Genomic DNA, 14,269 nt, shown 5'->3' on the forward strand with positions numbered 1-14,269 from the left:
CATAGACATAAGTTGTCATTTGATTAACGAGATCACCTCATTAGGAGAATGACGTGATTGACTTGACCCATTCCGTTAGCTTAGCACCCGATCGTTTAGTATGTTGCTATTGCTTTCTTCATGACTTATACATGTTCCTCTGACTATGAGATTATGCAACTCCCGTTTACCGGAGGAACACTTTGTGTGCTACCAAACGTCACAACGTAAATGGGTGATTATAAAGGTGCTCTACAGGTGTCTCCAAAGGTACTTGTTGGGTTGGCGTATTTCGAGATTAGGATTTGTCACTCCGATTGTCGGAGAGGTATCTCTGGGCCCACTCGGTAATGCACATCACTATAAGCCTTGCAAGCATTGTGACTAATAAGTTAGTTGCGGGATGATGTGTTACGGAACGAGTAAAGAGACTTGCCGGTAACGAGATTGAACTAGGTATCGAGATACCGACGATCGAATCTCGGGCAAGTAACATACTGATGACAAAGGGAACAACGTATGTTGTTATGCGGTCTGACCGATAAAGATCTTCGTAGAATATGTGGGAGCCAATATGGGCATCCAGGTCCCGCTATTGGTTATTGACCGGAGACGTGTCTCGGTCATGTCTACATAGTTCTCGAACCCGTAGGGTCCGCACGCTTAAAGTTACGATGACAGTTTTATTATGAGTTTATGTATGTTGATGTACCGAAGGAGTTCGGAGTCCCGGATGAGATCGGGGACATGACGAGGAGTCTCGAAATGGTCGAGACGTAAAGATCGATATATTGGACGACTATATTCGGACTTCGGAAAGGTTCCGAGTGATTCGGGTATTTTTCGGAGTACCGGAGAGTTACGGGAATACGTATTGGGCCTTATTGGGCCATACGGGAAAGAAGAAAAAGGGCCTCAAGGGTGGCCGCACCCCTCCCCTTGGTCTGGTCCGAATTGGACTAGGGAAGGGGGGCGCCCCCTTCCTTCCTTCTCTTTTTCCCTTCCTCTTTTCCTATTCCATATGGGAGGTGGAATCCTACTAGGACTAGGGAGTCCTAGTAGGACTCCACACTTGGTGCGCCCCCTCCTAGGGCCGGCCTCCTCCTCCCTTGCTCCTTTATATACGGGGGCAGGGGGCACCCCAGAGACACAACAATTGATCCTTGAGATCTCTTAGCCGTGTGCGGTGCCCCCCTCCACCAAATTACACCTCGATAATATCGTTGCGGAGCTTAGGCGAAGCCCTGCGTCGGTGGAACATCATCATCGTCACCACGCCGTCGTGCTGACGAAACTCTCCCTCAACACTCGGCTGGATCGGAGTTCGAGGGACGTCATCGAGCTGAACGTGTGTAGAACTCGGAGGTGCCGTGCGTTCGGTACTTGATCGGTCGGATCGTGAAGACGTACGACTACATCAACCGCGTTGTGATAACGCTTCCGCTGTCGGTCTACGAGGGTACGTGGACAACACTCTCCCCTCTCGTTGCTATGCATCACCATGATCTTGCGTGTGCGTAGGAATTTTTTGAAATTACTACGTTCCCCAACAGTGGCATCCGAGCCTGGTTTTATGCGTTGATGCTATGCACGAGTAGAACACAAGTGAGTTGTGGGCGATATAAGTCATACTGCTTACCAGCATGTCATACTTTGGTTCAGCGGTATTGTGAGATGAAGCGGCCCGGACCGACATTACGCGTACGCTTACGCGAGACTGGTTTCACCGTTCGGAGCACTCGTTGCTTAAAGGTGACTGGCGGGTGTCTGTCTCTCTCACTTTAGTTGAACCGAGTGTGGCTACGCCCGGTCCTTGCGAAGGTTAAAACAGCACCAACTTGACAAACTATCGTTGTGGTTTTGATGCGTAGGTAAGAACGGTTCTTGCTAAGCCCGTAGCAGCCACGTAAAACTTGCAACAACAAAGTAGAGGACGTCTAACTTGTTTTTGCAGGGCATGTTGTGATGTGATATGGTCAAGACATGATGTGATATAATGTGTTGTATGAGATGATCATGTTTTGTAACCGAGTTATCGGCAACTGGCAGGAGCCATATGGTTGTCGCTTTATTGTATGAGATGCAATCGCCATGTAATAGTTTTACTTTATCACTAAGCGGTAGCGATAGTCGTAAAAGCAATAAGTTGGCGAGACGACAACGATGCTACGATGGAGATCAAGGTGTCGCGCCGGTGACGATGGTGATCATGACGGTGCTTCGGAGATGGAGATCACAAGCACGGTGCTTCGGAGATGGAGATCACAAGCACAAGATGATGATGGCCATATCATATCACTTATATTGATTGCATGTGATGTTAATCCTTTATGCATCTTATCTTGCTTTGATTGACGGTAGCATTATAAGATGATCTCTCACTAAAATTTCAAGATAAAAGTGTTCTCCCTGAGTATGCACCGTTGCAAAAGTTCTTCGTGCTGAGACACCACGTGTTAATCGGGTGTGATAGGCTCTACGTTCAAATACAACGGGTGCAAAACAGTTGCACACGCGGAATACTCAGGTTAAACTTGACGAGCCTAGCATATACAGATATGGCCTCGGAACACAGAGACCGAAAGGTCGAGCGTGAATCATATAGTAGATATGATCAACATAGTGATGTTCACCATTGAAACTACTCCATCTCACGTGTTAATCGGACATGGTTTAGTTGCTTTGGATCACGTAATCACTTAGATGATTAGAGAGATGTCTATCTAAGTGGGAGTTCTTAAGTAATATGATTAATTGAACTTAAATTTATCATGAACTTAGTCCTGATAGTATTTTGCAAATTATGTTGTAGATCAATAGCTCGCGTTGTTGCTTCCCTGTGTTTATTTTTTGTTCCTAGAGAAAAATTATGTTGAAAGATGTTAGTAGCAAAGATGCGGATTGGATCCGTGATCTGAGGATTATCCTCATTGCTGCACAGAAAAATTATGTCCTTGATGCACCGCTAGGTGACAGACCTATTGCAGGAGCAGATGCAGACGTTATGAACGTTTGGCTAGCTCAATATGATGACTACTTGATAGTTTAGTGCACCATGCTTAACGGCTTAGAATCGGGACTTCAAAGACGTTTTGAACGTCATGGACCATATGAGATGTTCCAGGAGTTGAAGTTAATATTTCAAGCAAATACCCGAGTTGAGAGATATGAAATCTCCAACAAGTTCTATAGCAAAAAGATGGAGGAGAATCGCTCAACTAGTGAGCATGTGCTCAGATTGTCTGGGTACTACAATCGCTTGAATCAAGTGGGAGTTTATCTTCCAGATAAAATAGTGATTGACAGAATTCTCTAGTCACCATCACCAAGTTAGTAGAACTTCGTGATGAACTATAGTATGCAAGGGATGACGAAAGTAATTCCCGAGCTCTTCGTGATGCTGAAATCGACGAAGGTAGAAATCAAGAAAAACATCAAGTGTTGATGGTTGACGAGACCACTAGTTGGGTTCAAGAAAAGGGCAAAGGGAAAAAGGGGAACTTCAAAAAGAACGGCAAGCAAGTTGCTGCTCAAGTGAAGAAGCCTAAGTCTGGTCCTAAGCCTGAGACTAAGTGCTTCTACTGCAAAGGGACTGGTCACTGGAAGCGGAACTACCCCAACTATTTGGTGGATAAGAAGGATGGCAAAGTGAACAAAGGTATATTTGATATACAGATTATTGATGTGTACTTTACTAGTGTTTATAGCAATCCCTCGGTAATTGATACTGGTTCAGTTGCTAAGAGTAGTAACTCGAAACGGGAGTTGCAGAATAAACAGAGACTAGTAAAAGTGAACAAAGGTATATTTGATATACAGATTATTGATGTGTACTTTACTAGTGTTTATAGCAACCCCTCGGTAATTGATACTGGTTCAGTTGCTAAAGAGTAGTAACTCGAAAACGGGAGTTGCAGAATAAACAGAGACTAGTAAAAGGCGAGGTGACGATGTGTGTTGGAAGTAGTTCCAAGATTGATATGATCATCATCGCACACTCCCTGTACTTTCGGGATTAGTGTTGAAACTAAATAAGTGTTATTTGGTGTTTGCGTTGAGCATGAATATGATCTGATCATGTTTATTGCAATACGGTTATTCATTTAAGTTAGAGAACAATTGTTGTTCTGTTTACATGAATAAAACCTTTATGGTCATACACACCAACGAAAATGGTTTGTTGGATCTCGATCGTAGTGATACACATATTCATAATATTGAAGCCAAAAGATGCAAAGTTAATAATGATAGTGCAACTTATTTGTGGCACTGCCGTTTAGGTCATATTGGTGTAAAGCGCATGAAGAAACTCCATACTGATGGGATTTTGGAATCACTTGATTATGAATCACTTGATGCTTGCGAACCGTGCCTCATGGGCAAGATGACTAAAACGCCGTTCTCCGGAACTATGGAGAGAGCAACAGATTTGTTGGAAATCATACATACAGATGTATGTGGTCCGATGAATATTGAGGCTCGTAGCAGGTATCATTATTTTCTGACCTTCACAGATGATTTGAGCAGATATGGGTATATCTACTTGATGAAACACAAAGTCTGAAACATTTGAAAAGTTCAAAGAATTTCAGAGTGAAGTGGAGAATCATCGTAACAAGAAAATAAAAGTTTCTACGATATGATCGCAGAGGTAAAATATTTGAGTTACGAGTTTGGCCTTCAGTTAAAACAATGTGAAATAGTTTCACTACTCACGCCACCTGGAACACCACAGTGTAATGGTGTGTCCGAACGTCATAACCGTACTTTATTGGATATAGTGCAATCTATGATGTCTCTTACCAATTTACCACTATCGTTTTGGGGTTATGCATTAGAGACAGCTACATTCACGTTAAATAGGGCACCATCAAAATCCGTTGAGACGACGCCTTATGAACTGTGGTTTGGCAAGAAACCAAAGTTGTCGTTGGGGTTGCGATGCTTATGTGAAAAAGTTTCATCCTGATAAGCTCAAACCCAAATCGGAGAAATGTGTCTTCATAGGATACCCAAAGGAGACAGTTGGGTACACCTTCTATCACAGATCCGAAGGCAAGACATTCGTTGCTAAGTATGGATCCTTTCTAGAGAAGGAGTTTCTCTCGAAAGATGTGAGTGGGAGGAAAGTAGAACTTGATGAGGTAACTGTACCTGCTCCCTTATTGGATCACAGAAATCTGTTCCTGTGACTTCTACACCAATTAGTGAGGAAGTTAATGATGATGATCATGTAACTTCAGATCAAGTTACTACCAAACCTCGTAGGTAAACCAGAGTAAGATCCGCACCAGAGTGGTACGGTAATCCTGTTCTGGAGGTTATGTTACTAGACCATGACGAACCTACGAACTATGAAGAAGCGATGGTGAGCCCAGATTCCGCAAAATGGCTTGAGGCCATGAAATCTGAGATGAGATCCATGTATGAGAACAAAGTGTGGACTTTGGTTGACTTGCCCGATGATCGGCAAGCAATTGAGAATAAATGGATTGTCAAGAGGAAGACGGACGCTGATAGTAGTATCACTATCTACAAAGCTAGAATTGTCGCAAAAAGGTTTTCGACAAGTTCAAGATGTTGACTACGATGAGAGTTTCTCACTCGTATCTATGCTTAAGTCTGTCCGAATCATGTTAGCAATTGCCGCATTTTATGAAATCTGGCAAAGGGATAAACAAAACTGCATTCCTTGATGGATTTATTAAAGAAGAGTTGTATATGATACAACCAGAAGGTTTTGTCAATCCTAAAGGTGCTAACAAAATATGCAAGCTCCAGCGATCCATCAATGGACTGGTGCAAGCATCTCGGAGTTGGAATATACGCTTTGATAAGTTGATCAAAGCATATAGTTGTATACAGACTTGCGGTGAAGCCTGTATTTACAAGAAAGTGAGTGGGAGCACTACAACATTTCTGATAAGTATATGTGAATGACATATTGTTGATCGGAAATAATGTAGAATTATTCTGCAAAGCATAAAGGAGTGTTTGAAAGGAGTTTTTCAAAGAAAGACCTCGGTGAAGCTGCTTACATATTGAGCATCAAGATCTATAGAGATAGATGAAGACGCTTGATAAGTTTTTCAATGAGTACATACCTTAACAAGATTTTGAAGTAGTTCAAAATAGAACAGTCAAAGAAAGAGTTCTTGCCTGTGTTACAAGGTGTGAAATTGAGTAAGACTCAAAGCCCGACCACGGCAAAAGATAGAAAGAGAATGAAAGTCATTCCCTATGCCTTGGCCATAGGTTCTATAAAGTATGCCATGCTGTGTACCAGATCTATTGTATACCCTACACTGATTTTGGCAAGGGAGTACAATAGTGATCTAGGAGTAGATCACTGGACAGCGGTCAAAATTATCCTTACTGGAATAAGGATATGTTTCTCGATTATGGAAGTGACAAAAGGCTCGTCGTAAAAGGTTACGTCGATGCAAGTTTTGACACTAATCTAGATGACTCTAAGTCTCGGTCTAGATACATATTGAAAGTGGGAGCAATTAGCTAGAGTAGCTCCATGCAGAGCATTGTAGACATAGAAATTTGCAAAATACTTACGGATCTGAATGTGACAGACCCGTTGACTAAAATTATCTCACAAGCAAAACATGATCACACCTTAGTACTCTTTGGGTGTTAATCACATAGCGATGTGAACTAGATTACTGACTCTAGTAAACCCTTTGGGTGATGGTCACATGACGATGTGAACTATGGGTGTTAATCACATGGTGATGTGAACTATTCATGTTAAATCACATGGCGATGTGAACTAGATTATTGACTCTAGTGCAAGTGGGAGACTGAAGGAAATATGCCCTAGAGGCAATAATAAAGTTATTATTTATTTCCTTATATCATGATAAATGTTTATTATTCATGCTAGAATTGTATTAACCGGAAACATAATACATGTGTGAATACATAGACAAACAGAGTGTCACTAGTATGCCTCTACTTGACTAGCTCGTTAATCAAAGATGGTTATGTTTCCTAGCCATAGACATAAGTTGTCATTTGATTAACGAGATCACCTCATTAGGAGAATGACGTGATTGACTTGACCCATTCCGTTAGCTTAGCACCCGATCGTTTAGTATGTTGCTATTGCTTTCTTCATGACTTATACATGTTCCTATGACTATGAGATTATGCAACTCCCGTTTACCGGAGGAACACTTTGTGTGCTACCAAACGTCACAACGTAAATGGGTGATTATAAAGGTGCTCTACAGGTGTCTCCAAAGGTACTTGTTGGGTTGGCGTATTTCGAGATTAGGATTTGTCACTCCGATTGTCGGAGAGGTATCTCTGGGCCCACTCGGTAATGCACATCACTATAAGCCTTGCAAGCATTGTGACTAATAAGTTAGTTGCGGGATGATGTGTTACGGAACGAGTAAAGAGACTTGCCGGTAACGAGATTGAACTAGGTATCGAGATACCGACGATCGAATCTCGGGCAAGTAACATACTGATGACAAAGGGAACAACGTATGTTGTTATGCGGTCTGACCGATAAAGATCTTCGTAGAATATGTGGGAGCCAATATGGGCATCCAGGTCCCGCTATTGGTTATTGACCGGAGACGTGTCTCGGTCATGTCTACATAGTTCTCGAACCCGTAGGGTCCGCACGCTTAAAGTTACGATGACAGTTTTATTATGAGTTTATGTATGTTGATGTACCGAAGGAGTTCGGAGTCCCGGATGAGATCGGGGACATGACGAGGAGTCTCGAAATGGTCGAGACGTAAAGATCGATATATTGGACGACTATATTCGGACTTCGGAAAGGTTCCGAGTGATTCGGGTATTTTTCGGAGTACCGGAGAGTTACGGGAATACGTATTGGGCCTTATTGGGCCATACGGGAAAGAAGAAAAAGGGCCTCAAGGGTGGCCGCACCCCTCCCCTTGGTCTGGTCCGAATTGGACTAGGGAAGGGGGGCGCCCCCTTCCTTCCTTCTCTTTTTCCCTTCCTCTTTTCCTATTCCATATGGGAGGTGGAATCCTACTAGGACTAGGGAGTCCTAGTAGGACTCCACACTTGGTGCGCCCCCTCCTAGGGCCGGCCTCCTCCTCCCTTGCTCCTTTATATACGGGGGCAGGGGGCACCCCAGAGACACAACAATTGATCCTTGAGATCTCTTAGCCGTGTGCGGTGCCCCCCTCCACCATATTACACCTCGATAATACCGTTGCGGAGCTTAGGCGAAGCCCTGCGTCGGTGGAACATCATCATCGTCACCACGCCGTCGTGCTGACGAAACTCTCCCTCAACACTCGGCTGGATCGGAGTTCGAGGGACGTCATCGAGCTGAACGTGTGTAGAACTCGGAGGTGCCGTGCGTTCGGTACTTGATCGGTCGGATCGTGAAGACGTACGACTACATCAACCGCGTTGTGATAACGCTTCCGCTGTCGGTCTACGAGGGTACGTGGACAACACTCTCCCCTCTCGTTGCTATGCATCACCATGATCTTGCGTGTGCGTAGGAATTTTTTTGAAATTACTACGTTCCCCAACAGTGGCATCCGAGCCTGGTTTTATGCGTTGATGCTATGCACGAGTAGAACACAAGTGAGTTGTGGGCGATATAAGTCATACTGCTTACCAGCATGTCATACTTTGGTTCAGCGGTATTGTGAGATGAAGCGGCCCGGACCGACATTACGCGTACGCTTACGCGAGACTGGTTTCACCGTTCGGAGCACTCGTTGCTTAAAGGTGACTGGCGGGTGTCTGTCTCTCTCACTTTAGTTGAACCGAGTGTGGCTACGCCCGGTCCTTGCGAAGGTTAAAACAGCACCAACTTGACAAACTATCGTTGTGGTTTTGATGCGTAGGTAAGAACGGTTCTTGCTAAGCCCGTAGCAGCCACGTAAAACTTGCAACAACAAAGTAGAGGACGTCTAACTTGTTTTTGCAGGGCATGTTGTGATGTGATATGGTCAAGACATGATGTGATATAATGTGTTGTATGAGATGATCATGTTTTGTAACCGAGTTATCGGCAACTGGCAGGAGCCATATGGTTGTCGCTTTATTGTATGAGATGCAATCGCCATGTAATAGTTTTACTTTATCACTAAGCGGTAGCGATAGTCGTAAAAGCAATAAGTTGGCGAGACGACAACGATGCTACGATGGAGATCAAGGTGTCGCGCCGGTGACGATGGTGATCATGACGGTGCTTCGGAGATGGAGATCACAAGCACGGTGCTTCGGAGATGGAGATCACAAGCACAAGATGATGATGGCCATATCATATCACTTATATTGATTGCATGTGATGTTAATCCTTTATGCATCTTATCTTGCTTTGATTGACGGTAGCATTATAAGATGATCTCTCACTAAAATTTCAAGATAAAAGTGTTCTCCCTGAGTATGCACCGTTGCAAAAGTTCTTCGTGCTGAGACACCACGTGTTAATCGGGTGTGATAGGCTCTACGTTCAAATACAACGGGTGCAAAACAGTTGCACACGCGGAATACTCAGGTTAAACTTGACGAGCCTAGCATATACAGATATGGCCTCGGAACACAGAGACCGAAAGGTCGAGCGTGAATCATATAGTAGATATGATCAACATAGTGATGTTCACCATTGAAACTACTCCATCTCACGTGTTAATCGGACATGGTTTAGTTGCATTTGGATCACGTAATCACTTAGATGATTAGAGGGATGTCTATCTAAGTGGGAGTTCTTAAGTAATATGATTAATTGAACTTAAATTTATCATGAACTTAGTCCTGATAGTATTTTGCAAATTATGTTGTAGATCAATAGCTCGCGTTGTTGCTTCCCTGTGTTTATTTTGATATGTTCCTAGAGAAAAATTATGTTGAAAGATGTTAGTAGCAAAGATGCGGATTGGATCCGTGATCTGAGGATTATCCTCATTGCTGCACAGAAAAATTATGTCCTTGATGCACCGCTAGGTGACAGACCTATTGCAGGAGCAGATGCAGACGTTATGAACGTTTGGCTAGCTCAATATGATGACTACTTGATAGTTTAGTGCACCATGCTTAACGGCTTAGAATCGGGACTTCAAAGACGTTTTGAACGTCATGGACCATATGAGATGTTCCAGGAGTTGAAGTTAATATTTCAAGCAAATACCCGAGTTGAGAGATATGAAATCTCCAACAAGTTCTATAGCAAAAAGATGGAGGAGAATCGCTCAACTAGTGAGCATGTGCTCAGATTGTCTGGGTACTACAATCGCTTGAATCAAGTGGGAGTTTATCTTCCAGATAAAATAGTGATTGACAGAATTCTCTAGTCACCATCACCAAGTTAGTAGAACTTCGTGATGAACTATAGTATGCAAGGGATGACGAAAGTAATTCCCGAGCTCTTCGTGATGCTGAAATCGACGAAGGTAGAAATCAAGAAAAACATCAAGTGTTGATGGTTGACAAGACCACTTCAAGTGTTCATGGTTGACGAGACCGCTAGTTTCAAGAAAAGGGCAAAGGGAAAAAGGGGAACTTCAAAAAGAACGGCAAGCAAGTTGCTGCTCAAGTGAAGAAGCCTAAGTCTGGTCCTAAGCCTGAGACTAAGTGCTTCTACTGCAAAGGGACTGGTCACTGGAAGCGGAACTACCCCAACTATTTGGTGGATAAGAAGGATGGCAAAGTGAACAAAGGTATATTTGATATACAGATTATTGATGTGTACTTTACTAGTGTTTATAGCAACCCCTCGGTAATTGATGCTGGTTCAGTTGCTAAGAGTAGTAACTCGAAACGGGAGTTGCAGAATAAACAGAGACTAGTAAAAGTGAACAAAGGTACATTTGATATACAGATTATTGATGTGTACTTTACTAGTGTTTATAGCAACCCCTCGGTAATTGATACTGGTTCACTTGCTAAAGAGTAGTAACTCGAAAACGGGAGTTGCGGAATAAACAGAGACTAGTAAAAGGCGAGGTGACGATGTGTGTTGGAAGTAGTTCCAAGATTGATATGATCATCATCGCACACTCCCTGTACTTTCGGGATTAGTGTTGAAACTAAATAAGTGTTATTTGGTGTTTGCGTTGAGCATGAATATGATCTGATCATGTTTATTGCAATACGGTTATTCATTTAAGTTAGAGAACAATTGTTGTTCTGTTTACATGAATAAAACCTTTATGGTCATACACACCAACGAAAATGGTTTGTTGGATCTCGATCGTAGTGATACACATATTCATAATATTGAAGCCAAAAGATGCAAAGTTAATAATGATAGTGCAACTTATTTGTGGCACTGCCGTTTAGGTCATATTGGTGTAAAGCGCATGAAGAAACTCCATACTGATGGGATTTTGGAATCACTTGATTATGAATCACTTGATGCTTGCGAACCGTGCCTCATGGGCAAGATGACTAAAACGCCGTTCTCCGGAACTATGGAGAGAGCAACAGATTTGTTGGAAATCATACATACAGATGTATGTGGTCCGATGAATATTGAGGCTCGTAGCAGGTATCATTATTTTCTGACCTTCACAGATGATTTGAGCAGATATGGGTATATCTACTTGATGAAACACAAAGTCTGAAACATTTGAAAAGTTCAAAGAATTTCAGAGTGAAGTGGAGAATCATCGTAACAAGAAAATAAAAGTTTCTACGATATGATCGCAGAGGTAAAATATTTGAGTTACGAGTTTGGCCTTCAGTTAAAACAATGTGAAATAGTTTCACTACTCACGCCACCTGGAACACCACAGTGTAATGGTGTGTCCGAACGTCATAACCGTACTTTATTGGATATAGTGCAATCTATGATGTCTCTTACCAATTTACCACTATCGTTTTGGGTTATGCATTAGAGACAGCTACATTCACGTTAAATAGGGCACCATCAAAATCCGTTGAGACGACGCCTTATGAACTGTGGTTTGGCAAGAAACCAAAGTTGTCGTTTCTTAAAATTTTGGGGTTGCGATGCTTATGTGAAAAAGTTTCATCCTGATAAGCTCAAACCCAAATCGGAGAAATGTGTCTTCATAGGATACCCAAAGGAGACAGTTGGGTACACCTTCTATCACAGATCCGAAGGCAAGACATTCGTTGCTAAGTATGGATCCTTTCTAGAGAAGGAGTTTCTCTCGAAAGATGTGAGTGGGAGGAAAGTAGAACTTGATGAGGTAACTGTACCTGCTCCCTTATTGGAATCACAGAAATCTGTTCCTGTGACTTCTACACCAATTAGTGAGGAAGTTAATGATGATGATCATGTAACTTCAGATCAAGTTACTACCAAACCTCGTAGGTAAACCAGAGTAAGATCCGCACCAGAGTGGTACGGTAATCCTGTTCTGGAGGTTATGTTACTAGACCATGACGAACCTACGAACTATGAAGAAGCGATGGTGAGCCCAGATTCCGCAAAATGGCTTGAGGCCATGAAATCTGAGATGAGATCCATGTATGAGAACAAAGTGTGGACTTTGGTTGACTTGCCCGATGATCGGCAAGCAATTGAGAATAAATGGATTGTCAAGAGGAAGACGGACGCTGATAGTAGTATCACTATCTACAAAGCTAGAATTGTCGCAAAAAGGTTTTCGACAAGTTCAAGATGTTGACTACGATGAGAGTTTCTCACTCGTATCTATGCTTAAGTCTGTCCGAATCATGTTAGCAATTGCCGCATTTTATGAAATCTGGCAAAGGGATAAACAAAACTGCATTCCTTGATGGATTTATTAAAGAAGAGTTGTATATGATACAACCAGAAGGTTTTGTCAATCCTAAAGGTGCTAACAAAATATGCAAGCTCCAGCGATCCATCAATGGACTGGTGCAAGCATCTCGGAGTTGGAATATACGCTTTGATAAGTTGATCAAAGCATATAGTTGTATACAGACTTGCGGTGAAGCCTGTATTTACAAGAAAGTGAGTGGGAGCACTACAGCATTTCTGATAAGTATATGTGAATGACATATTGTTGATCGGAAATAATGTAGAATTATTCTGCAAAGCATAAAGGAGTGTTTGAAAGGAGTTTTTCAAAGATAGACCTCGGTGAAGCTGCTTACATATTGAGCATCAAGATCTATAGAGATAGATGAAGACGCTTGATAAGTTTTTCAATGAGTACATACCTTAACAAGATTTTGAAGTAGTTCAAAATAGAACAGTCAAAGAAAAGAGTTCTTGCCTGTGTTACAAGGTGTGAAATTGAGTAAAGACTCAAAGCCCGACCACGGCAAAAGATAGAAAGAGAATGAAAGTCATTCCCTATGCCTTGGCCATAGGTTCTATAAAGTATGCCATGCTGTGTACCAGATCTATTGTATACCCTACACTGATTTTGGCAAGGGAGTACAATAGTGATCTAGGAGTAGATCACTGGACAGCGGTCAAAATTATCCTTACTGGAATAAGGATATGTTTCTCGATTATGGAAGTGACAAAAGGCTCGTCGTAAAGGTTACGTCGATGCAAGTTTTGACACTAATCTAGATGACTCTAAGTCTCGGTCTAGATACATATTGAAAGTGGGAGCAATTAGCTAGAGTAGCTCCATGCAGAGCATTGTAGACATAGAAATTTGCAAAATACTTACGGATCTGAATGTGACAGACCCGTTGACTAAAATTATCTCACAAGCAAAACATGATCACACCTTAGTACTCTTTGGGTGTTAATCACATAGCGATGTGAACTAGATTACTGACTCTAGTAAACCCTTTGGGTGATGGTCACATGACGATGTGAACCATGGGTGTTAATCACATGGTGATGTGAACTATTCATGTTAAATCACATGGCGATGTGAACTAGATTATTGACTCTAGTGCAAGTGGGAGACTGAAGGAAATATGCCCTAGAGGCAATAATAAAGTTATTATTTATTTCCTTATATCATGATAAATGTTTATTATTCATGCTAGAATTGTATTAACCGGAAACATAATACATGTGTGAATACATAGACAAACAGAGTGTCACTAGTATGCCTCTACTTGACTAGCTCGTTAATCAAAGATGGTTATGTTTCCTAGCCATAGACATAAGTTGTCATTTGATTAACGAGATCACCTCATTAGGAGAATGACGTGATTGACTTGACCCATTCCGTTAGCTTAGCACCCGATCGTTTAGTATGTTGCTATTGCTTTCTTCATGACTTATACATGTTCCTCTGACTATGAGATTATGCAACTCCCGTTTACCGGAGGAACACTTTGTGTGCTACCAAACGTCACAACGTAAATGGGTGATTATAAAGGTGCTCTACAGGTGTCTCCAAAGGTACTT

The sequence above is a fragment of the Triticum aestivum genome, chromosome 1D, assembly GCF_018294505.1.
Source record: "Triticum aestivum cultivar Chinese Spring chromosome 1D, IWGSC CS RefSeq v2.1, whole genome shotgun sequence".
In the NCBI taxonomy this organism is placed as follows: Eukaryota; Viridiplantae; Streptophyta; class Magnoliopsida; order Poales; family Poaceae; genus Triticum; species Triticum aestivum.